General features: G+C 44.6%; 1 protein-coding gene across 1 annotated transcript in view; it reads right to left on the bottom strand.

Moving 5' to 3' along the window:
- UST (uronyl 2-sulfotransferase) overlaps positions 1 to 25,435 on the bottom strand; it is a 966,832-nt gene that overhangs the window by 903,273 nt on the left and 38,124 nt on the right. The gene's annotated exons all lie outside the window — the stretch shown is intronic.

Here is a 25,435-nt window from a genome sequence, read left to right as displayed (position 1 = left end):
CTATTTACAGTCCTAAAATATATTTTAAAAAACGTATTCTGGCCCGAAAATAGAGCCCGATAGAGACCCGTTTCGAGGCTCTCTAAAAATAACTGCCGGTGCTCAGACCCGGACAGACCCGGCCCACTTAAAGCCCTACTGATATCCAACCAGTTCCTTGCAGAGCAGCGCAGTGCCCCATTTTAGGACCCAAACTTTTTAACCTGCATATAAATTCACTTGGATCTATGCTGAAAGACTCTGAGATGTTTATCCACCAATCAGTGGTGTAACTAGATGGGGGCCATATGGGACCAGGGCCATAGCAGCGTTCATTCCACCGCCCCCCTCCTTGTGATCCATTACAATGTCTGATATTGCATTGCTGCCAAGTTTCCCAGGTCATGGGTGATATGCTGTCCCATTTCCATTTTTTTCTTTTGAATTCTGGGACCTGTAGTCCTGTTGTACAATGGAACAAACAAGACTACAAGTCCCAGAATGCAAAGAAACAACCTGCACTGGAGAAGCTAGACACAAATGGCGTTGGGAAATTTGGCAGAACTGATAATGATGTTTTTTTCCCTTCTAAATGAACAGAGAAAAACACAATAAAAAAGCAGAACTCAGCTGAACTAGACTTGCAGAAGGAGACAGGGCTTGCTGGTTGTCCTTCAAGGCTCTAAGCCTTTATTGTTCCTCATAAGGTTGAGAGATCCCAAGAGGAGGGAGTGGAGCAGTGCTTAATTTGAGCCAGTGGTTTCCTGTGCTCAGCACTTAATTGTCAACACCGGTGCGTATTGCGCAAACTTGACACAAAGGTGTGCTTTTCATGGGCACCAATTAAGGACTCATTTGTTTTTTAGGTCTCGGCCTGATCCAGCACATGCGCTGCTCTGGCCGAGACATTTAGTAGCTGGCTTTTGAAAATGCTGCCAAAGGCCAGCAGCGTGCGGTAACGCACGCGTGCACGCGCCGCCATATGTCTTTCCTCCGTCATCATGGGTCATTAAAACGCTCTCACTTTCGCTGTGGCGTTCTCGGGCTTGTTTGGATTAGAGTCTTGGGTGAAGACGACCGACTCCTTAAATCTCGGCAGAACATTTACTCACAGCGTACGCGCTCATCACTTCTCAAACAAAAGTCCTACTTTTGTATGATAATGTTTTGGAATCCGGCACTACATCTGTAAAAAAAAAAAACTCCACCACCTCTCCATTTGCTTCAAACCTATCTTGCGGGAACAAAAAAAGCACATAAATAAAAGAATTAGCTTTCAGCAAATCTGCCACCAAAATAACCGCCTCTGCTCGACTGCCTGTAATCTTCCCCGCTGGAGGAGGCGCGGAGGTGAACTTCAAAGTCAAAAGGAAAAGGATGATGTGAAATCACTTCAATAGCCAACAAGAGAAAGATTTTAGCACAATAAAGTATAAGAAAGTCCATCCACTTGTTTACGAGTTGGGTACAATTTGCACTGCGCGTACACATCTCCACTGTGGCTTCCACACATGTGGGGCAGGGAGGGTTTTTTTCACCTCTCACCAAACTCGCCATCCTTCAACAATCTCTGACAATGAAAATTCTTAGCCACTTTGGCTGGAGCCACACTTTAAAGAATCTGAATTTTGAAAAGTACTAATAAAAGTACGATTGTATGTACATACACAAAACAGATTCTGTTCACATAGATTACAATTTAAAAAAATAGTACTAATGAAAAGAACAACCATTGTGTATGGAAATACCGCAAAACAAACCCCAAATCTGTACTTGTTTTAATGCATTCATTTGCAGTCTACTAAAATACATTTCGAGATCTGAAACTGGCCGTTCCTCCCCACATGCTCTCACTTTTCAACCCTTTCTACTTCTCTTTGCCAGACTCCGCCTTTCACCCCAATACGCTCTTTCCCACTCTGTGCACGATTTTCTGACATGTATTCGTTCTATTTACCGCGCACCAGAGGGTAGAGAAGACTTTGCAGAGTGGAAAGTGGCCCACATGTAAGATTAAGGAGGAATGAGACACGGCTTGCAAACAAGGCTTGAGATCGATAGGTCCTTGGCTGGAAGGATAATAGTGAGCAGGTGAGATCTGAGACTTCTCCTGGGATGCAAGTATGGAGGAGCAAGTCTAGGATGTGTCGGGAAGTCGTTCCACAGTCTTAAGATTATACAAGTAGAAGGCTCTCAAATCTTTATAGTATAAATCTTGGTGACTCTGAATGCACGGGTGCTGGTAGAGATGTTAAGTTTGATGGTCCTCTTATTGGGTTTCTTTGGGAGGAGGGCTTTGTAAACCACACATCTGGATTTGAAGTGAACGTGTGTCAAGGAAAAAACTGGGGCAGATGACAAAGTTGGGAAGTTGACGGATTTATATCCTTCCCTAGGTGGATCTGACAGACGGCTGTATGCAGTGCTGTCTCTTATGGATTGAGTGTGGGCTCTGGCTCATTAGGATCACATTTTTGGGTGTAGCGACACCAGATGGAGTTACTTCTTTCATGCACACACCGGTTTATAGTATGTTAGCACTATACAGTGTCAAATTGCACTTTTCATTAGTAACCTTAAATAGTACTGTCTCCTACATGCAGTAAGCTGAAATAACTTTACACACCTCACACTGCACCAGAAGAGCCTACTTATGTATATTTCTGTAATCAAACATTCACTAACCTGTTTTAGGTTCACAAGCAAAGCATAGTCAACCACGGTTTACTCATAGTGTTAACCATGAATAGCCAGGGTTTAATTCTTCTTTTGAGCACGCATTAGACAAGGTTCATGCCTCAGGCTACTTTTACTGATCATTTCAATGTAGCATCTCACCGAAAACGGTAAGAAATTAAGAGCTATATCACCACAACTTTGTTTCATGACTAGGGTACACTGGCACCGCAAGGATAACAGGGGCCTGAACGCAAGCAAAAACAAGCATTGGCATAGCCAATAGGTCTCACTTTTGGGACCTTATGAGTATTTAGTTATGCAGCACAATATCTGCTCCATCACAACAACATCAACTGTTACATGGCTAAACACTTATAAGGTCCCAAAGGTGAGACCTATTGGCTATGCCAATGCTTGTTATTTTTTGTAGGCCCGGGGAGATTAAGTGATTTGGCCAGAATCACAGGATGTTGAGCCTACGCCACGATTCAAATCTAGGGTCATATTAGCAAGAATCTCATTAAAATTACCGCTGTTTTAGCAGCAGTTTCCTGCCGCTAAAACTGCGATAATGGCCTTGCTAATATGCGTTATAGAATTCCAAAAGAAGCCCAGGTTAGATGTGCAGGACATCTAACCTGGGCTTCTTTTGGAATTCTATAACGCATATTAGCAAGCCCATTATCGCCGTTTTAGCTGCAGTTTTCTGCCAGCAAAATCCTGTGGGGTAAAAAGCAAGGACTGCCTGAAGTGTTACACATGACGTGGAAGTGTTACACATGACGTGGGGCTGTTTGCCAGCTGTGAACGTGTATCCCATCACAGCTGTACATGATATTTATTTTTTCAAGGTAGACTTCCTCTGCTGCTATGGACTCTGTTCGTCATTGGTTAGAGGGAGACTTGCCACAGGACAGGACAGGCAGTGGCAGCCAGCATGTCTCACGGGTGGTGGGGTGGGTGCTGGGGAGGGGGGTAGCATGGTGGGGTTAGGGGGCGAATATGAAAAACAAAATCAACTTACCTTGCCGCCGGGTCCCGTGTCTCTGCTCCTGCTCTCTTCGTGGAACCCAAGGAACAGGAAGCACAGCAGCCCCCACTGAACAATTGCAATGCTAAAATGCAGTGCTGTGATTGGTTTTGAGCATCCTCGTTCGCCAATTAACCAAGGAATGGGGGCCTGGGCATTGCAGCCTGCATGGAGAACGGGGAAAGGCACGACTAGTTTGGGCGGTCCGAGAGGGCCGACCAAACAGTCTTTGCGCACTTAGGAGGGGGCAAACCACTCCTCCCCTGCCCGGCTCTAAATTTAGAGCAGCAAGCAAAGCAGCACAAAGCATACAATGATAATAAGGCACTATGTACGCTCTGCTTAAAAGCAGTAGGGTGAAACTCCTCCGCCACTGAGGACAGGCCTTTTAGTCCATCGGCATTTTCCATGCGTGCTGGTGCCATTGGAGGCGGGTTTGAAAGTACAGGGGCACTGCTGGTGTCTCCGTCCCTTTCCCCCAGCTCCCCAAAAATAATTGTATCAAGAATGGGTGGCTTCAAGAAAGCGGGATGGAAAGAGAGTATCAAGAATGGGTGGCTTCAAGAGAGAGGGATGGAAAGAGAGTATCAAGAATGGGTGGCTTCAAGAGAGAGGGATGGAAAGAGAGTATCAAGAATGGGTGGCTTCAAGAGAGAGGGATGGAAAGAGAGTATCAAGAATGGGTGGCTTCAAGAGAGAGGGATGGAAAGAGAGTATCAAGAATGGGTGACTTCAAGAGAGTGGGAGATCAGAGAGGAGAGAGAAAGGATGGATGAAAGAGCGAGCAGAGGGAAGGAGGGGGGCTGGTTTGAGCATTTTTGCCACGGCAGCTTTTGGTTCCCCAGTCTGGCCTCGGACTTGCATAGCTGGGGATCCTGTACCTGCTGCTCGCTGCCAGTGCTGTTCCTGTTTTGAGCCAAGCTCTTTTTACTGCTGCTGTTTTTCTCTCTCAGAGTTCTTGTGGGGATGACTTATGAAGCTGTTGCCTATGTTTTTCATACTATGTGCAAGGGAGGCTTGTGCAACTCCATTTCATGCTACACCTGTTTTGTGAGGGTGGACTGCACTACTGTTTTCCTAATCTACTTGTTTTATGTGAGGGAGGACTGCACAGCTTTTTTCCTGTTCTGAGCTTGTTTTGTGTTAGATTAGTGTTTGAGCGGATGCATTGTTGTGACTTTCCCGTGCGAGGAAAGAAATCTTGCAGTGTTCCTTCCCACACTGGGCTTATTCTGAGCATGAAGGAAGCTTGCACATCTTCTCCTCAAGCTGAGGTTGTTTTGTGAACGAAAACTTACACTACTTTTCCATATGTTGCTCCTGTTCAAACTGTGCAAGCTTGCAATGCTGTTGCTCATGATGACTATAGTTGAGTGAGGGACTCATGAACTGATGCTGCCTGTGCAGTACCTGGTTCTGAGCATGTTACAAGCTGGCACTGCCTCAGTCTTCACTGTATCTGTTCAGTGTGTGAGAGGATATTTCAACCCTGCCCGCGTAGTGTACTTGTTTTTGTTGTATAAAGCTTCAAATGCTTACCTTTCAGTGTGTGAGGAAGCTTGCTGTACTACCACGTGTGTTCCACTATCCTTAAGAGACAATATTGCTTTGTTACTAACAGGGACATAGATATCATTGGTGCAGTAGGTACAGCGGTACAGGGTCTGGAGATCTGAGGGGGCACTGACCCTGATGAATGCTGTATTTGACAGTTTAAAAGTGGCCAGGGGGCCATTTTATTCCTTGAACTAGGGCACAAGGCACATTGGGTATGCCACTGGTTGCTACCTCTGCTACTGCATAGTTTTTCAAGTACTGAAATGTCTTTATTGATCTCATCATCTTAATCAGTAGTTTAGGGAAGTAACTGGCCCTACAAGTCTGAGGGGCAAATAGTGGTGAGGAAAATGACTCAAGAGAGAAAGGAGCAAATAATAAACAAGAGAGAACAAGCATTTACAATGCAATGGTTTCGCCTTTGTTAAAGTTAGAGCTATTGGCATTGCTCTTGACATTTTTATTTATGTATTTTTTAACATAAATAAATGGCATTGTCATTTACAATGCCACTAGCTTTATCCCTCGCAAATGACACACACAGAGCCCCCCCACACACACACCCACAAACAGCCCCCCACACACACAGCCACACAAAGCCCTCCACACACACAGCCACACAAAGCTCCCCACACACAGCCACACAAAGCTCCCCACACACAGCCACACAAAGCTCCCCACACACACAGCCACACAAAGCTCCCCACACACACAGCCACACAAAGCTCCCCACACACACAGCCACACAAAGCTCCCTACACACACAGCCACACAAAGCTCCCCACACACAGCCACACAAAGCTCCCCACACACACAGCTACACAGAGCCCTCCACACACACCCACATGGCACAAGCAGGCAACAGGGGCACATGGAGGCACAAGCAGGCAACAGGGGCACACGGAGGCACAAGCAGGCAACAGGGGCACACGGAGGGACAAGCAGGCAACAGGGGCACACGGAGGCACAAGCAGGCAACAGGGGCACGAAAACTGAGGCACAAGCAGGCAACAGGGGCACGAAAACTGAGGCACAAGCAGGCGACAGGGGCACGAAAACTGAGGCACAAGCAGGCAACAGGGGCACACGGAGGCACAAGCAGTGACCTGAGAGGAGCCTCAAAGTCCTGAATAGGCTCCCTGTTGTACCCAGGACAAAGAAGTGGACTCAAAGGGCCATAATGCTAACCCACTTCTCAAGCTACACGTCTACAACAAGCCTTTAATGCAAGTGCCCAGCGGCAGCTGGACCTGGATTGGCCTGCAGCTAAAGCCCTCGCAGCAGCCGCCCCTCCAGGAGCCGATCCATCCCTGCTCACCAACCTGCCAGCACTACCCCCTACAACCACTTAGCCTGGCTCCAGCGCAATATGAAGGGAGAATGTATGTATTTATTTATTTAATGCATTTTTATATAGCGCAGACTTCACCCAAAGGTGTCAGAGCGCTTCACAATAGAACCAAGTACGTTACATGAGGAGAATATTACATATTCACACGTTACAGAAACAAACGAGAAGCAAAAAAAAAGGTACAATAAAACAATAGATGGCAGTCACACACAAAAATACACTAAAGGATAAAGAATGCACAGGCATACATTACAAATGTTCAAACAGTGCAGCAAGTACCTTCCCTAAAGCATAGCAGGCCCCGTGAGACCGACCCCAAAACCTGCCCAATTAGCTGCATTGGCAGCCAGTAAACACTGATGTGGCAGCCAGCCACACACTGACCCACGAGGACTGTACCATTATAGAGTAATTCGTCAAATTCTACTTTTATCCTTTCCATTCTGGAACTTTATTATTTTATCATTATATATGAGAACAATAAGTCACAGGATGGAAGGAAAATATAACAAGCACGAGGTGGTGTGGGGGTGTAGTGAATAACGGAAACACCATCACAAAGGAAGAAAGCGTGCCATTGGGGCGAAGGCGGGCCGTGGGTTTAGAGTACTAAAGTGTTTTGCTCTGTTATGTTAACGTTTAGTGTGTTTGCCTTTTGCGCTGTGTTTCTTTGCGGTGCTACAATTACGAGCAATATAGTGCTGTACGCGCTGATACTGCAGGAGAGGGGGCAGGGGTAGAGAGACTGACAGGGGGCGGGGGGGGGGCAGGCAGCATTAGTCCAGTGTCCGCAGGGGGTGAGGGTATGCAGTGGCCCCCTTGGAGGGCCCCAGTCTGGCTGCTCAGCCATACCCTGAGACGGCCGGCCGGGGCGGGGTCAGGGAGGGGCCCTGCGGCTGCTGCACTGCGGGGTGGGTGACTATAGCTCCTCGAAGCTGGGCTCCAGGGGTGCCGTCAGCTGTGCTCGTGCATGGGGTCCGAAGAGGAGGATTGAAGGGCGAGCTCTGGGGCAGAGGGGCCGGTATCTCTAACCTCCAGTGCGCACACGTGTGCGCCACGGATGAACACACATGTCCCGTTCATGCCTCATTCTTTGCTGTGCTCGGCACCGGCAGCATGAGAGTCCGAGCTCCGCGGTCACTCACTCGGGCTCTGCCCCGTCTCCGGGGCGCCCTCTGTGCCCCCTCATGTCCGCCCTCTCTCCTGGTGCCCTCTACCTCCTCAGCCGCAGCTCAGCCCATAGAAGCTCCTTCGCGGCGCTAGAGCGCAGAGGCTCGGACGTGGTGGGGGGCTGGGGTGGGGGTTCTCACTCACCCGTGCTGGTCAGTCGGTGCCCCCTCTGCTGGGGGTCCTCCGTCTGTGTGTCTCTCTGGGCGCTGGATCGGTGCAGCCTCGAGCCGCTAGAGTGCAGAGGCCCGGACCCAGGGGCGGGCGAGGCTGAAGTGGAGGGTGGCGGCTCCCATCTGCTGACCCACGAGGACTGTACCATTATAGAGTAATTCGTCAAATTCTACTTTTATCCTTTCCATTCTGGAACTTTATTATTTTATCATTATATATGAGAACAATAAGTCACAGGATGGAAGGAAAATATAACAAGCACGAGGTGGTGTGGGGGTGTAGTGAATAACGGAAACACCATCACAAAGGAAGAAAGCGTGCCATTGGGGCGAAGGCGGGCCGTGGGTTTAGAGTACTAAAGTGTTTTGCTCTGTTATGTTAACGTTTAGTGTGTTTGCCTTTTGCGCTGTGTTTCTTTGCGGTGCTACAATTACGAGCAATATAGTGCTGTACGCGCTGATACTGCAGGAGAGGGGGCAGGGGTAGAGAGACTGACAGGGGGCGGGGGGGGGCAGGCAGCATTAGTCCAGTGTCCGCAGGGGGTGAGGGTATGCAGTGGCCCCCTTGGAGGGCCCCAGTCTGGCTGCTCAGCCATACCCTGAGACGGCCGGCCGGGGCGGGGTCAGGGAGGGGCCCTGCGGCTGCTGCACTGCGGGGTGGGTGACTATAGCTCCTCGAAGCTGGGCTCCAGGGGTGCCGTCAGCTGTGCTCGTGCATGGGGTCCGAAGAGGAGGTTTGAAGGGCGAGCTCTGGGGCAGAGGGGCCGGTATCTCTAACCTCCAGTGCGCACACGTGTGCGCCACGGATGAACACACATGTCCCGTTCATGCCTCATTCTTTGCTGTGCTCGGCACCGGCAGCATGAGAGTCCGAGCTCCGCGGTCACTCACTCGGGCTCTGCCCCGTCTCCGGGGCGCCCTCTGTGCCCCCTCATGTCCGCCCTCTCTCCTGGTGCCCTCTACCTCCTCAGCCGCAGCTCAGCCCATAGAAGCTCCTTCGCGGCGCTAGAGCGCAGAGGCTCGGACGTGGTGGGGGGCTGGGGTGGGGGTTCTCACTCACCGGTGCTGGTCAGTCGGTGCCCCCTCTGCTGGGGGTCCTCCGTCTGTGTGTCTCTCTGGGCGCTGGATCGGTGCAGCCTCGAGGCGCTAGAGTGCGGAGGCCCGGACCCAGGGGCGGGCGAGGCTGAAGTGGAGGGTGGCGGCTCCCATCTGCTGACCCACGAGGACTGTGTGGGGGAGGGGGGGGACTCTGGTGTCAGTCCTTGAGGGGTCCAGACTGAAACAGCCAATCAAAGAGCGGGGGAGGGGGTGCTATCCCCCCCCAGAGAGAGCCGGCCAGGTACTTCCGGGTCGCCGCGGGCAGCGCGGCGGCCCTCGCTAGGCAGGCAGGCGGGCAGAAATCGCGAGGTGGGCACTCGCTGGGGGCGTGAGAGGACACGGACGGCGGGAGGGGGCGGGAGGGGGCGGGAGAGGACACGAACGGCGGGAGGGGGGCGGGAGAGGACACGGACGGCGGGAGGGGGCGGGAAACGTGCACAGGACAGCAAGGGGGGCGGAAAGGCACACGGAGGGGGCGGGAATGGACAGCGCATCTGAATTCACTTTCAGTGAAAGGGGAGGGAACGGGAAAAAACGTAACTCCGCCCTGGGAAAAAATCTCCGGAACGCCCCCGAATCTGGTCCAGCCTTGATGGACAGATCCGGCACTCAATGGCTAGCCTCCATTTATGGAGCTAACCAATGAGAGCCGGGGGACGTTCCAGGAGTCCTTATTGACGACATAGGATTTCACCTGCGCTGAAGAGCTGCGCAGAGCGCAGCCTTCGGCAGGCGAAACCCAAAAAGGCAGTGTGACGCAGAGGAAGAGAAAGGGAAATAAAAACAGCAATCTTAGAAAAGTAGGAATGAATAAAACAAAACGGTAAAGAAAGAGCAAAAAATGTGAGACTGAAAGAGAAAGAGAAAAGGAAAAATATAGATTCACAACTAAGATAGAGAGAGTGAAAGACAGAGGAAGAAACAGAAAGAAAAATGAAGATGTAATGAAAAAGGAGTTGTGGTACTAAATAAAGAAAATGAGGTAGAAGAAAAGAACAATTGATGAATGAAAGAAAGAAGAGATGAAAACATGAAAGAGAAGTAAGGGGAGTAATGAATAAATAATGGATGGAACGAAAACTAAAGAAAGTAAAAAGAAGGGGACAAGTAATTAGCAAAATAGCATATATCAAAGAGACAGAAGAAAACATATCGAAAGATAAAGGAACAGATCAACAGAAAGGATAATGGAACCGTACACATGAAAGGTAGAAAATGGAAGAAAGAGAAAGGTAGACTAATGGAAGAAACAAAGCAAGAGGAAGGCCTTGGCAGGGCGACCATATGTAGGAAGACAAGAGGGAGCAAGGGGTAAAACGAGGGAGAGGAATGGAGCTATCCATTGCAAGGTGGGTAGAGAGGCAAGAAAAGGGTTGACATGTAATGGGATGAATGGTGAGACAAGATGGGAAATATAGACGACAGAGTGATGGGACCAACTGTGAAGCATGCAAATGAAAGGGAGGAGAGTCAGGGACGAAGCAAGATCTTGAGTGAGTGGATGGAAAAAGTGGGACAGAAAATGATAAAAAGAAAACAGGGCGATATTAAGGTGGAAGTTTAACAGATACAAATGGGAACTAGAAGATGCATAAGAAAATATTAAAGCTGTAGGCAGTGACCAAGACTGTAGTGGTCAAACAGTGGGAGATGTGGATGTAGGTCTGAAATTGGGAGGAATATAGATAAGAGAGGTACAGATCAAGGTGAGAATGTAATTGCACAAAAGTGGTCACAGAATAAGAGGTATAAAGCTAGAGGTGAACGGGGAACTAAGTAGATAGATCTAAGATAGGGATGGAGCGGAAAGGGAGATTGGATGGGGTATAGTTGAGAGAATTCATGATGTGGACTCGAAAAACATAGGGGAATTGAAGTGGGAGTGATAGGGGTAATGGTGGGAGGGAAACAGAAAAGTAGATAAGAGCAGGGGAAGTCTACATGTGGAAGAATGAGAGTGGTATACTTGGAGTTACAACACAAACTATAGAGTGAGCAAATAAGAGACGTAGAAGCGCAAAACAACAGGAGATATAATAGGAGAGAATATGACTGGCAGAAAGAGAGGTGGTAGAACAAGACATAGATGTGCGGTGAAATATGCACGAAAGATGGGTGGAGAGTAGAGGGAATATTAGAGGAAGGTGTGATAATGAGACAATTGATTTAAAGTCAACAGGAAGCAGGAGGAGATGTATATATTAGGAGGACAGAGGAAGAGTTAAGAGAGAAACTTAGCAAATAGATAAGAGCAGATCGGAGAAGAAGGAAAACTATAAAAGCTTTAGGTAATTATGAGAGAAAGAGGTGGTGAGGAGAGGAATTAGATAAAAAGAGAACAGGGATGAAGGTGAGAAGGGGGATGACGCAGATTTGCATCTACATTTCAAGTAAATATTGATTGTACAGTTATATTGGGCGGGAGCATGTCCACGCAGCCAACTGTAATTGCATATACAATCCAGCACTTTATTGACTGTGAGGACACTTCATTTCTTTGAGGTTCTTTTTAAAATTGCTGATTTATACTGTTTTTATATCGCACGCTTGGTTTGTTTTAAAGTAGTGATATAAGTTAGCACTGTCATCTTCTGAGGGGAAAGACTGAGCTTGTGCAAGGACGCCATTCTGTGTATTTCAAATTGGCAGGAATGCGTCAGCGCAGTGGGCATACCAAAGGCAAATTTGCCTGTGTCTGTCAGTCCTCGCCCTGTGACCAGCACCAGCCACGATGCCCACTTTCTTCCTGAGCAGGTACGAGTTGCATATTCCTCTTTCATTCCTTACAAAGAGAGTAGCCTTATGAGTGTTGGGGCTGCTTTTGAAACTTTTTCTGGTAAATAACACCTCAATCCATAATTGCTCTTCACTGGCTATGCACTATTAAGCATTTGGTCACTCCTGAATTATTGTGTTGAGGTGCATGATTATTATTATTAACTACCGCCTGGTACTCTTTATTAACCGAAATATGGCTCCAGGAGGCGTCCTTTGGCTATTCCTTCTGGTTTGAAAATTCTCAAATTAGATTTTAGATCCACCAAGCTTCTTAGTTTCAAGCTGGAACTACACCCAACTGCTCTAAAAAAAAGATCTCGCCTGGCTCAGCGGGCCTTCGCTCTTAGGATGGTAGGTGAATGGGTGGACACTGCTTTAACTAAGCAGTCGATACCTAAATACTTAATGGTAAAATCTGTTAGCGGGATAGGGCTGTATCTCCTCTTGGAAATGACAACCAACATCATCATTTTTTGACCTATTTCCGACTGGGCATATTTCAGCAGTTAATGCTCCCTAAGGGGAGTTGGTTTAAACCATCCAATTTGCATGTATCTGGGACACTGTATCAGTTTGTGACACCAGGCACTTAGCACTTGTCTGTCCTAGATTATCTATCCCTCGCCATAAATACATATAGGCCCCCTTGTTGTCTATGGATTTAAACAGATTAGACCTTACTGGGTTACTAAGTGAAATGCCTGTAGCATGTAGGGCCAGGTGACTTCCTGGAAACGTAAATTATTGGGTCTCTAGCAATTTGTTAAATAACTTACACACATTAAAGGTCATACACAAGATCCCCTATTTTCAGCAGGCACAAATTTTCACCATATTCAATGTTTGCCAATGTCTGGGATGGATCATTAATTATTTTTATTGTATTGGGATTTGGGATCCCCACAAAACAGACTTGTGCCTTCTAAACATTTAATAGACATGCCTGGCACAAGGTTACTCAAAATTAGTTGCCAGCAACACATGCAACAGATTTTGAGTTTAAGAGTGTAGAGGTGGAATTGTTGACAGGAATCATGGGTAAATTGATAACCAAAGCCCTACATGTAGTAGTCCCACCCAGAAAAATAATATTCCAGAGCACTATAAAATGTGCACCTATTTTACAGATGAAAATTCTCATATGCAAAAAAAAGATTGTAAGAAATTGTAAAGAGCATGTTGTAGGGACTTAATCTGAAAATAAAGTGCTGTGTTTGGAGCAGCACAATTTTGGCTCCTCTAAACATCAGAGAAGTGCATTATTTACACGCACTTGACACTCATATACATTGACCGCCTTCACGTAACTAATGAGAAATGCAATATGTAGGCCTTAGTAAAACCATTCTCAATCTAGAAATGTATAAATGTATTACCTGTAGAAACTAGAGATCCATTCACATACATGACCTCAAAAGTTTTCATAAATAAAGTACACATGAAGTTCTCATTCACTATAACATTTACATAATTTGAATAACATGAACGTTTCTGAAAGCAAAACTTGAATGTAATCCTGAATTATTAATAACATTTGCGTTTATTAGTAGTGGTGTGTGCACTTATAGCAACACTTAAATATGCACATTTCCTGTTCATTTTAATGTATGCCTAACGCAGCCTGAATTAATGTTTTTCCCTGCAGATGCCTTCACATGGATTCATTAGCAAGAGTTAGGAGAAAAATGTGCTAGTGATAGAAAGGATGGGAAGAAAATCATGGCACAAACGTGATGATTTAACATGTTACGTGAATGCCTCCTACTCATCCCATACCAAGGGGCCGATTATGATGGTGGACGGACCTGAGTCCGTCCGCCACCATAGAGTAGGAGGGACCGTCCGCAGGGGCTGCGGCGGTCCCTCCGTGCAGATTAGAATGTGACCGCCAGGGTGGCGGTCACATCCTCAATCTTTAACATTGCGGCGGGTGCAGCTTCAAGCTGCACCCGCCGCAATGTTAAAAATGCAGGCACGGCATTTGCATGCACAAAGCAGCAGGCACCGCGCGGTGCCTGCAGCTTTGTCCACGCAAATGCAGGGGGGTACCATAGGTACCCCCCATGTGCATCCCCCACCCCCCTTCACCAAGGGGGCCCGCAATGGGCCCCCGAAGTCAATGTCCGTATGCTTTTCCACGGCGGAAAAGCCGCCGTGGAAAAGCATATGAATTCCGCCATCCTAATATGGCTAGCGGTGTCTGACAAACACCACCAGCCATGTTAATGCTTTTCCGCCGCGGTCGGAAGGCGACCGCGGCAGAAAAGCGGCGGACAGATTCAAAGACCCACCAGCCATCCTAATTTGGCGGTGGGTCTTGCCAGCATCCGTGGCGGTTTTCCCGCATCCTCCGGGCCGGCGGTGGCTTCCGCCGGAACCGGAGGATGCGGGAAATCCGCCATCCTAATGACCCCCCAAGAGTGGCAAGTTGTTCAAGGCTGAGAACGGCTTTCTTAGCTGAGACAATGGGAATGAAGAGACAAGCTGCAAAGCACCTGAACACTGTTTTCTCATTGGATGATGGTTGTGTGATTGAGATAACACCATCTGAATCTAACGTTTTTCCTATATCCTGGTGTTCAGACAGTTCACTGTAGAGCAGATTCTAGTGGACTTTGAGAGGTACAGACCTCTCTGCTTCCCTTATTCCTTTCTGTGTGTGGCTTTATGCAAACATTTATTCTCTTTTTGGGATACTTCTACAGACATTTCCTGCAAAGCTGACACCTTTCCTTCATGCACCTGACTCTTGAAATGAAAATAGAATTGACTAAGCACGGCTAATACTCTGAGGTGTCTAGGCGCTACCTACTAGATTAACCACGGAGAACGGTGAGACCCTTATAGCATTTACAGACCAAACTGCTGGGTTTGTAAACTTTTCTGAAATTCCTAAGGTTCCCATAGCTTTTAAACATAGATAGTAAGAAATTCCACAACTAGGAAGTGCTGAAGATGAAACTTCTCAGTTTTGACCTTGGGGAGGACCAGGCTGCTACTAGATGAAGAGCAAAGGGATCTGGATATTAATGCCTACACAGGAGATTTTCATGATTGTGAATTCATTTCTAAATCCTAGTTGTGTAACTTTGAATATCTATGATGCGTGAGAGCCTTTCAATAATTTTACATAATTCGTTTGTGTTTTATGTTTTAATTCTACATCAAAAGTTTTTATTACTGAATTTTGAGCTCTCCTCACAGTTTTCCTTGAAAGAGCTAGTGGTCTCTGTAAATTCTGAATTGCTGTGTGAACTTTGTCAGGGGAAGATTCTTTATATGGCTATAGATGAGCTGATGGCATTTTTTTACTACTCAATACAACTCCTCGCTTTTTGCAGCTTTAGTCCAACTCAGTCAGAATCACGCTGCCATTACACCTGTTTTCAAAAAACCTTCAGATGATACATTGATTCCTGTAAATTTATTTCCAGCATAACTCTTGCTGTGCCTATTACAAGTCTAGATAATCAAGTAAATAATATGTTGCCTTCCTTTCTAAAATGATATTTTGTCTTGGACTTTGCCCAGTCAGGTTTCAGACCCATGGATACCACCGAATCAGCCTTGGTGGCAGCAGTCAATACGCTACATTGGATACTGAATCAAGGTTGGTTGCAAACTTCATTCTTTTGGACCTATTAGCACTCTTCAAAAACATCTCCAATGCACTTATAGAGATGAGGAAAGAATCGTATAAAAGTAAAAGCCCCTTATAAAGGCGTGGTAAAGTGATATTCCCTTCATTTTATGGGTTACAATTAAATGTTAGTGGGTTTTATATTTGCTAGTTAGCTGCAACCCTTTGTAGATGTGTAATAGAGCTGAGTATATGTACATAAATTACATTTTACTACATCCACATCAAATATTATTTAGAAAATGCAGCTAACATAGTAAGTCCACAGGGTGTATAAGCGTGCAGTGTTCCTCCTCGGAGAGATAGCAGTACCAGGGATATTCATATTTTCACAGACCGAAGTTCCTGTAGGATCATGAAGATTTACACTCACTAGGGGGAATAACTTTATGAATCAGTGCTTCCTCACTGATTCTGCAGGATTTTCCTCCTTTCTGTTCCTTTTTCCTAAAGCACATTTTTGCCGGAGAAAGAAAAGCGGCAGTGTGTTTTAAATGCAGGATGTGTAAAAAACACATATGTGTACATATATACTCTTCACGATTGCTCTTTATAAGTAGACCCACCGGTTTTATCTGTGGTCCCTTATTCACCCCACCTACAAAACATTAGAGATACCACTGCCACTAAGACACAAACAACATGCAGATTTACATGAAAATCTAAGATTTTACAGGATTCAGCTACTAAAATGATAGAAATTGGTTAGCTGAACTCAAATCTGATGGCTTCACACCCCTATTAAAGCAAGAAGTTAAATCCCTGGGTTTCTGGATTGACTAAGACAAGAACTCTCCTATCAAACACACAAACCAATTAGCCCATGCTCCTCTCTTCTCTAAAATATACCTCAGACCTGTTCTCACTCAATCAAACTTTAGTTCAGTGATTAAACCCATAGTCACCTCAAAAATTGATAATGGAAATACTCAATGGCACCTCTGAAAGCTGTCCTTCATTCTGCTGCTCGCCTTACAACCAATATCATGAAATTCAATCACATTTTCCCCATTTTGAGAGAACTCCACTGGCTCCTTTTACAGGCTAACTCACATGTCAGACCATGAAAGCATTGAAACTAAGCCACCTGGCATACTTTCACTTCTTGCTTCACATCTCCAGTGGAGAAAGAAGACTGAGGAGCAAAGGAATACTGCTTTCTTCAAAGACAGGCAGGTTGTACTGAAGGAGCCTCACACACACTCTTTTCTGGTGCAGCTTCCACACGCACTCTAAAACTATCGCCATCACTAAATCGGATGAGAAGAAGACCCTGGTTGTTTTGGGAAAATACATAAACCTTTCTTTTCAAATACTTAATTGTTTAAAACTCAATGACTATGATGTCCAAAACTGACCTGCTCTTCAAATGTGTTTGCTTCTTAATGTCTTACCTTGCTAATCCACTCTCGGCCGGTACGATTTTTTTTTTTTTAAATCCTTCTTAATGAGACCCGTTTTTTACTCCAAATGTTTATCAGTACACTCTGTAGACTCCTGGTATCTGTACACCTGAGTTTCTCAGGTGTAGATGTTACTGTATGAATGGCTCTAATACTCTGTGTGTAGAGTAGTACCATACAAGAGCCTTAAATAAATGAATAGATAGCTGAATAGGAATATTATGTTGCAACTCAGCCTTGGCTGCCACCATCTCGTGACCATGTGCATTCCATGATGGACAGATGTACTGGTTGCTCCCTTTATAAGAGATAAGCTCCTAGTTAGTGCCTTATAATCACCACCAAGCTAGAGATAAGAACAACGTAGGTAGGCAAGACCACTTGTCCCCCTTTTAATTGAGGTATGTGGAATTTGGATCTAGATTTTAAATACCCAGCCCCTTCTGATATCAAACCCATTCATTGTCAGCACTTGTTTATACATGTACAGGTCAGTAAAGAAGGACTAGATGGCTCAGTTTATGAGGCCATCAAATATTCAGAAATCAGGCAGGAAACAGAATCAAATGTGAGCAGTGACCATCGTCATTCTTTAGGAACGATAAATACAGTTGGGCTACATTTAGATCACACATGTCTCAACACTCATTAGTCTTTGTGGTGTGAGAAGCAGTAGGTTTATAGGGATCTGCCAGTCCTTATAAAGTACAACAGACCCAGTTAGTGATACGTTAATTATGAAAAATGTTGACAACTACAGATGAAGGGTCCTAACTCGCTACGGGGAGGTATCACTAAAACATAGTTCCAGTGTTCCTTTGGTAGTTTTTAAAGTTAAGGTTCCATTGCTGCATTACTTAATGGGCTGCAAGTTCTATGTACAAAATTAAATCTCTCAACTATTGGGCCTGGAAACAAGACTATAGCCATAGTTCAAAACAAAAAATGTCCAGTAGGTTTCTAAAGCACCAAGTCAAACAAACTCCATTGGTACAGGGTGAGGAGCAGGCCCGATAATGATGCATGCTACTTTGTGTGGTTGAGGGCTGAGCATCCATTTTATACAACTACATTTGATTAATTTTCATACAACTTTAATGACTAGTGATCACTTGAGGTCAATGGAGACCTCTTCTTGTTGGTTTGTCTGACTCAGGGATTGCACCTTCTTCCGCTGCAACCTGTGGATGCAATTCACGGCTACGGGTCTGATGCTACTTTGGACCATTTCAAATGTGCATAGGGTCAGATTTAATACCCTTTGAATCCTGCATAGTGTTCGATGTGTCTTCATAAGATGATTAGGGTCAGAAAGTTGGAGTCTCACTAAACAGCAAAAATAAGGGCCTTAAAATATGGCAAATGTTCGACCTATATGTACAAATATTAATTAACTGATTAATAATTGCAAAAAATGGGTCGTGCGAAGGAGAGGTGTACCTTAATATGGACATTTTTACAGTATCAGTTGTATTTGTGACTTTATGTATCTTTATGTGAGTTATTTGTGTTTACATATATTTGAGTAATGACCTACATATCTTTCATGGTATTAACTTCCTGAACTTCAAAAAAAATATTTAAAGAAAAGATTTTTCATCAACACACATGCATATATATATTAAATCCCTTCTCGTCACGATTTATTCTCTTCACAGTTTATCATCATCTGAATTTGTTTCTAATAGGAAAATTATATTGCATCTGTAACGACGAGCATCAGACAGGCCAAACCGCATCTATGAGTGTTTTGCAGTTTTGAAAGATGGCCACCGACATGTGGAATGTGTTTTTCCAGATGTAGCTGAGAAGAACAGCAGATGTTACGCAAAGGCTGTTGCATATGGTTCCCTATGTTCTGTTGTGAAAAGTTACCACCAAACCCATGTGTGTTTTGTTCTTGCTGGGTGGGTCCACTGTCCTTGTTTCATACTCCGACAAGACCCCGGCAGCCCAGGGTGTGGATCCAACCTATGCTTTGTGTGAGATGGCCAAGAGTTTTTGGTCTTCTAAGGCAACCCATAATAAAAGGTCACGACTTGCCTTGGATTTTGTCCTCTATGAGTGACCATCTCTCTTAAAGAAAAATTTTATGGGAATGTAAGATATTGAGAACAGGTTCAGAATAAAGAAATTGTGTTGAATGTCACCAGTGATGCCTAGCTGGGGCTGGATTATATCTTTTGAGGTTTCAGAAACTATGTGGATCTCCATTCTGGATGCACAACTGAGATCAGACAATCTATTGTCTTTGAGTCTGTATGATATATACGTATCACCAAAAGGCAAGGTAGTACTACCTGCAAATAAAGGGCTACTGCACTTGTGTGCACAACAGGCTGATTTGCAACCCAAGGGATTCAATAATTTGACTTTTCATCAGTTTAAAAAAAGCAAGCATGCCTTTAGCTTTTGCTAGTTTTTGTATCTGGCACTGTTTATTAATACACAACAACATTGAGTTGCACAATGCTTCAAAGTAGGGAGACCGCATGCTCTGGATTTGCTGATGTCATTTAAATCACTGCGGATCACAACCTGAGATTCGGAAGCACACATGCCGCTCATACACAAAAGATAATCTTGACTCTGATGGGGTGGGAAGAGGTTGTCCTTTCTTTTTTTAAACCAGTAATTAACATTTTTAGGTGTATGATCACTTTTTAGACACATGCGTTGCAATTTGTCGCTTGCTGGTGGAATGTAGTGAGGATATGTATCATAAAAATAATAAATCTGTATAAAAGCACAAGAATACATCATCAGTATGAAAGGTCAAGTGATTTGTTTTTCTTTGATGTGATCAGGGACAATGGTGTAGTGATGTCACTTCTTCTACCTCTACATTTGTTGTTAAATGCTGTCACTTATGCATTTGCACTGAAAGTGAGCAATGAAGCCTGCATTGGAACAAGAGGACTAATGTACTCAATTCTGAAGCATAATGTTGTTTCTACACCACTATTTTCAGAGTGGTCCTGCACCAGCAGAGTCTATATACCCCCGGAATCCTGGTTGCTGCAGCAACAAACAATCTGTGAATCAATCAAGCCCCATTTGGGTGCCACTGGTCATAGTACTGCCCAGCTCCCAAGCCCCTGTAACTTCTCTGTCTGCCATTTAATCTGCTAAAGATGGTACAGTGAAAGGCAGCACACAAAACAAGCATTTGCAAAGCTATAGGTCTCGCTTTTGCTATTGTTATTGTAAATGGAAATGCATTTTAGTTACCTGTTTTGATAACTAACACATAAATAAAAGGCATTGTCATTTACAATGCCAATTGTTCAAACTCTTGCAAGACCTACTTCATTTGAAAGAACTGCAGCCATTATCCCGGGTTGCTTGGAAAGTGAAAGCGGTCACAGTGCGCTGAATGGTGCAGGAAAGCATGTCGTGCCTGCAATAGGAGAAACTCGTTAAAGAAAATAGTGCTTACAGACTAAATAAGACGTACTGTATAACAAAGAGAAGTAAAAGGGCCAGTCCTGATGGGAGGCTACGAATGAAGACAAGGCGGTACTAAGGAGGGACTAACAAGCCTATTAACGAATCGGAAGCCAGCATTTACAAAGGACAATGACACAAGCCAATGAAAATATGGGCAGAGAGTGAGCGTAGCTTTAAGTCCATACTCTAATACAGCATGCCTCACAGCGCAGTGGATGCGCTACCCAGGCTCGATCTCAAAAACATGAAGAATGAAATAAAAGGTAGCACAATCTACTTTCTCTCTTCACTTTGCTAAACCCAGTATTTCTCTGGTATTCATTGGCTTTGCCCCAATGCTTACTCACTTCAGTTTCATGCAATGAGATAACCCAAACATTGTTGGTCTTTAAGATGCTATCTATCAAGACTTTACCCTTCTGGCATTTACCTTACGGCAACCTCCCAAACAACTATCCCAGTTCTTTTCAAATTGTCAACACACTTGTTTCGCTCCCTCTTGGGTAACAGCTAATATGAACAATTAATTTGTTTCATAAAATACCATATTTAATACCTAGAATTAGCTTCAGTATTAGGATTGTTGACACTTGGTGCTGAAATTAGAGATTTTATGTCCTATTTAATCGAAATTATGATGGGCAACCAATTGATATATTCCAAAATGTCTTCATATAGTTTAATAATTAAAATCAATTACAAATACACACTTATATGAATCATTTCTTGCAAGCATCTTCGTCTAGTCCTTTCAAATAAAAGAGCAGTTTAATCATAGTGCAAGTCATTTTGAGAATATTAACTTAATAAAATTAATTTATTTTAAACAGGGAAACATTATTTTAGTGTAACATATCTTAAAATATTAATGCCAATATCCAAAACCCTGGAAGTGAATTCTGGTTACTCACTTTTCTGTCCCACAAACAGTGAAACACGCTTGTCAAAACAGTAAAAAACTGTTATTAAACACTGGTTTTTAATCCAGTGCATCCACTAGCACTGATTATGTGCCTCCTCTCAGTCTCCAAGAACCAGTTGGAGATGGTAGAACAGCATATGACTAAGCTTCCTTTCCCTCACTTTCCCCACAGTTCTTTCGCCTACAGAGTATCTAGTGAGGGAAAGTGATGACAATCCAGTGTCACCAACAGCTGTCTCCCTTGAAAAGTGCAGGTCTCTGCAGACCTGTGACAGGCATTGGATTTGTCTAGATGGAGGCCTGGAATTGGATTTTAAGTTGGGCCTGGGCAGCGCATGTGCTGCTACGAGGCATGCAGTATTGGAGTATGGCCTTGAAGCCCTCCCCACTCTCTGCATTGTCCTTCCTAAACGCTGGCTTCCGAGTCGTTATTAGGCTTGTTAGTCTCTCCTTGGCACCTCCTTGTCTGCATTTGTAACCTCCCATAACGACTGGACCTTTTACTTGTCTTGTTACAGGGTCTGCTTTATCTTGGCTGTGAGCACTCTTTTGTTTAATGATTTGCCCCTATTACACCCACTAAGTCGCAGCTAGCCACCCGTTTTTTTATTTATTTACTAATGGCAGTCCGCTTTAACGGCAGCGGCCGTGTTTCTTTATTAATTTATTTTAGCAGCTTGGTTTTTGTTTGTTTACTAGTGTGAATGCGCAGCTTTCACATTCATGGAGGCCGCCCCGTCCTTTAGACAAGCAGCGTCTAAAGAGAGGTGGGCGGCCACTAATAAAGTGAAAGCGGGGATGGGCGCTTTTACAAAATAAAATCTACTTGTCAACTTGACAAATAGGTGCTATTGTTATCAAAACATCCCAGGCCGCAGTTTCACTTTACTGTCGGCCACGCCCCCTTCTTTAGACGCAGCTTATATAAAGAAAGGGGCGCAGCCTCCATGATCGTGAAAGCGCCACAGAGCCGCTAGTAAACAAATATTTGCAATGCAGTAGGTCTCTCATTTGCGAGAGTTTAAGCTATTGCATTGCCAATAGCTCAAACTCTTATAAACGCAAGAACTATTGCATTGTTAAAGCTTGTTGAAATTTGTGTTGGGGAATTTTACCGAAAGAGGCACGGCCGGGTGCAAATCGCCAGGTAATGATTCAGGAAAAAATGTGCGGGAAGGCGGGTTTGCTATGAAAGGTAGGCAAGTGTAACACAACACCAGGATTGTGTTTTGTGTGTGTTGGGTGGGGGGGTCCTTAAACTCTGAAATGGAGACCGGTAGTAGGTCACCAGAAACGGTGTGTGTGTGTGTTTTTATTTTTCTATTTGATGATTAGGGTGAAGAAGAGAATTTGTAAGTGACTTCCAATTACATTTACCCTGCTTCACTACTCAACTGTGAGATATGTTAACCTCTTCAGTGCTGCGCGAATTTCGCTGCAGTGCTGAAGGGTTTAAAACCGTATTGGCTCATGACGGAAATGTTCCGTCATCAGCACCGGAGCACCGACGCTGATGACGGAACCGTTCCGTCATGAGCATGGAAGGGGTTAACAATGAAGCAATCGTAGGTAGGACACACATCACACCTAAAATTGAAGATGAAATGATATTGTGCAGTTGTCCACATTGAGGATTCTAGTGAGTCAAATCGTGGCCTACTTAAGCTTTGCTCTCATGCATGATGTGGACAAAACCTTGAAGATAGTTAGCCATCAAAAAATCTAACCCCCAGATGCATCAAGCATCCATTTTGCGATTCCTTATTAGAGAAAAATAAGGAATCGCTAATAAGGAATAGCAAAATGGTATGCAAGAAGAAATCACTTTAAAAATAGCGATTTCTTAAAATTCCTTAATTGCGATTTGCAAATTGCGAGTCGCAGTTAAGGAATACCTCCCCATTCATTCCTATGGGCCTAGGAATAAATGGGAAGAATTTTCAATTTGCGAATCGCAATTAGCGAATCACAAAATGAGAATGCGATTTCAAGGGTGCAGGGGTGTCCAAAGGACACCCTGTTGCACCCCTGAAATTGATCTGTGCACATATGTTGCGCATACACATGCCCTTAGGGCATGTGTGTGCACAGCATGAAACTTTGAAAAATGCACTTTAGTGCATTTTTCAAAGTTTTTGCAAATTACCATGAAGTTGTACTTCATGGTCATTTGCGTGCCCTATTAGCGAAATCGCTATTTTTTTTTACTTTAATGCATTGCATTCAAGGAATCCCAATTTGAGATTCCTTAAATGCAATTAATCGCAATTTAGCGAATTCTCAATTTGCGATTTTTGCATTTGGGATGATGCATCCCAAATGCAAAAATACCGGTCCCAAAGGGGCAGACTCTGAGAGTCTGCCCCTTTGCGACCAGATTTTCCTTTGATGCATCTGGGCCTATGTCTCTTTGGCAATCACATCGTTATAACGATTTAAACAGTTGTATTATGACAATGCTTAGAATCATAATGATTTTATACATACATATAACGTTCTTTTTTCGACAGGAATTGTATTTCTTTACTCCTTTCAAACGACATGAATGATTGAGTTATGCCTTCTTCTTCTACTCCACAGCAGGTGCTGTTCTCTTTTACTGATGTGCTTAGCTTCCAGTAATCTTTTCTGGCCATATTTAAGAATGATCTTTTAGGTAAAGTTTCAGAAGTTCCAAAGCTTTCAAAAATGGGTAACAGGATTTCCTGTCAGTTTAAGCACATGTGTTCCCTTCTAAAATCTGCCATAATGTAGCTCGGTTGTTTACCAACTATGTAAGTGTGATCCAGTCTCACGGACCAGCATTCTTTTTGTAAGCAATCCTATAGGAAGAACAAAGGATTGGGCCCCTCCTCTAATCAAGGTAGTATTAATATTTTTGTACTTACTAAGGGGCAGATTTATGTCGGACTTGCGGCACGTTTACGCCGCCATTGCGTCATGCAACAGCGGCGTAAACGTGGCGCATCCCTGCGACCCATTTACAACGTGACGCATCTAGGCAGATGCGTCACGTTGTAAAGCCCTGCGCCACCTGTGGGCGTGACGGTGCAGGGTGGGCGTTCCGGGGCAGGTGCGCCTCGCAAAAGTGCCTGCGTGAAATCTACAAGATTTCACGCAGGCACTTTTAGGCCAAAACCCTGCGCCTGCTTGAAGCAGGCGTAAGGCTTGACGTAGCATTGGACAGATATGGCCCCCAGAGCATTGCTGGAGCTGCGTCGCGCTTGCGACGCAACTCCAGCAATGCGACGCCTTTACGGCACAGATGCGTGACGCATCTGTGCCGTTTTTGCCCCATGGTGCGCCGCATTGTAAATGCGGCGCACCATGGGTGGCGGAGCTGCGGCGCACAATAACTGCCGCATCCCTGAGGATGCGCCAGTTATTGTAAATCGCCCCCTAAGAGTCGACTGAAAAATGCAAGCCATTTACGTGTATTTTGACTGATATTCCCACATCCGAAACATGCCGGGAAAATAAAGATTATAAAAAATGCCTTGAATGAAAACTCTTAAACTGATCAGGATATTGCCAATAAGCACTCCCATCACAAACCATGAGTTATTTCACTCCAAATTACCTCATGCAATTGCTATTTGTAACCGTGAAGGTAGTGAACACACAAAGTCATAACCTTGCAGGTATTTACATACTTTTCCAATGTTTTTTTCACGTCTAATTTACGCACTTAAATGTAGAGGGAAAAACAGGACTGACCTGTTCTGGGCATGAAAGCATTCCCATATTGCATGGGGGTTTGAGCGAAATGATTCTCCCTAATTGGAAAAGCACTTGCCAGGTGGTAAAAAAAGATTAATTAATTAAATATGTAAAGGAACTGTGGATAATTCCTATGAGTAAATATAGGGTGATAAGAGCATAGAAAGAAGCGCACAGTTTGCTTATATAACCATGATCACATCTAAAGGGTTTAAAAATCCTTCGAAATCTAAAATTTGTGTACATTCCGATGTTCGCAACTGAAAGTTTTTTATGAATTCTTAGAAATCAGTTAATTTGCACAAATTATGGGCTAAACAGTGGCGGTTCCTCTGCTAAGGCAGAGGAGCGTCGCCCCACTGTTCTTCGAGCAGTGAAAAAGGCAAAACTAAAATGATAATAACGTTGTTATAATTTTATTTCTCACTTCTGCTGGGCTGGGTGGTGGGGGGGTTGGTGTCTCAGGGAGGAGGAGTGGTTTGGGCACA

This window comes from Lissotriton helveticus, chromosome 6 (genome assembly GCF_964261635.1).
Source record: "Lissotriton helveticus chromosome 6, aLisHel1.1, whole genome shotgun sequence".
Classification (NCBI taxonomy): Eukaryota; Metazoa; Chordata; class Amphibia; order Caudata; family Salamandridae; genus Lissotriton; species Lissotriton helveticus.
This window is presented reverse-complemented; position numbering and strand designations above follow the sequence as displayed.